The sequence below is a fragment of the Carcharodon carcharias genome, chromosome 26, assembly GCF_017639515.1.
Source record: "Carcharodon carcharias isolate sCarCar2 chromosome 26, sCarCar2.pri, whole genome shotgun sequence".
NCBI classification, from domain to species: domain Eukaryota; kingdom Metazoa; phylum Chordata; class Chondrichthyes; order Lamniformes; family Lamnidae; genus Carcharodon; species Carcharodon carcharias.
The window spans coordinates 1,720,830-1,722,544 of record NC_054492.1 but is presented as its reverse complement, the minus strand read 5'-3'; positions in this window follow the sequence as shown (position 1 = coordinate 1,722,544).

Sequence of the window (1,715 nt, the reverse complement as noted above, 5' to 3'; positions counted from 1 at the left end):
ACAGGAAACTATAGGCCAGTTAGATTAAGGCCTGTCATGGGGCAGGTGTGAGAATCGATTGTTAAGGAGATTATAGCTGGACACGCAGAGAAACTCAAGGTAATCGGGAAGAGTCAGCATGGTTTTGTGAAAGTGAAATCATGTTTAACAAATATATTGGAGTTCTTTGAAGGAGTAACATGTGATGTGGATAAAGGGGAGCCTGTAGACCACATCTCGAATACTGTGTGCAGTTTTGGTCTCCTTATTTAAGGAAGGATGTAAATGCGTTGGAGGCGGTTCAGAGGAGGTTTACTAGACTGATACCTGGAATGAGTGGGCTGTCTTATGAGGAAAGGTTGGACAGACTGAGCTTGGTTCCACTGGAATTTAGAAGAGTGAGGGGTGATTTGATTGAAGTATACAAGATCCTGAACAGTCTTGATAAGGTGGATGTGGAAAGGATGTTTCGTCTTGTGGGTGAGTCCAGAACTAGGGGACACTGTTTTAAAATTAGGGGTTGCTCATTTAGGACAGAGATGTGCAGAATTTTTTTCTCTTAGAGGGCTGTGCGACTTTGGAATTCTCTGCCTCAGAAGATGGTGGAGGCAGGGTCATTGAATATTTTTAGGGTAGAGGTAGATAGATTATTGTTAGGCAAGGGAATCAAAGGTTATTGGGGGTAGATGGGAATGTGGAAATCGAAACACAAACAGATCAGCCATGAACTTACTGAAAGGCGGAGCAGGCTCGAGGGGCTGAATGGCCTCCTTCTGCTCCTATTTAATTTGTTTGTATATTCCTATGAGGCAGAGTCTACAAAGGAATATAGACAGGTTAAGTGAATGGGCAAAAATTTGACAGATGGAGTATAATGTGGGAAAATATGAACTTGTTCACTTTGGCAGGAAGAATGGAGAAGCAGCATATTATTTAAATGGAGAGAGATTACAGAACTCTGAGGTACAGAGGGATCTGGGTGTCCTGGTACATGAATTCAAAAAGTTAATATGCAGGTACAGCAAGTGATAAAGAAGGCAAATGGAATGTTGGTGTTTATTGTAAGAGGAATAGAATATAAAAGTAGGGAAGTTTTACTGCAGCTGTACAGGGCCTTGGTGAGACCACATCTGGAGTACTGTGTACAGTTTTGGTTTCCTTATTTGAAAAAATATATAACTACATTAGAAACAATTCAGAGAAGGTTCACTTGACTCACTCCTGGGGTGAAGAGCTTATCCTTTGTGGAAAGATTGGACAAGTTGAGCCTACACCCACTGGAGTTTCGAAGAATGAGAGGTGATCTTATTGAAACATATAAGATCCTGAGGAGATTTGATAGGGTGGATACCCGGAGGATGTCTCCTCTTGTGGGAGAGACTAGAACTAGGGGATACCATTTAAGAATAAATGGTCTCCCTTTCAGGATGGAGATGAGGAGATTTTGTTTACTCTGAGTGTCATAAATATATGGAATTCTCTTCCCCAGAGATCAGTGATGGCTGAGTCACTGAATTTATCCAAGGCTGAGGTAGACAGATTTTTGATCTACAAGTGAGTGAAGGGCTATGGAGGACAAACAGTAAAGTGGATTTGAGACCATAAGCAGGTCAGCCATGAGCTTATTGAATAGAAGAGCAGGCACAAAGAACATAATGTCCTACCCCTGCTCCTCAGTCCGATGTTCCTATGTTCCTTATGATGGAAGGAAGGTCATTGATGAAGCAGCTGAAGAA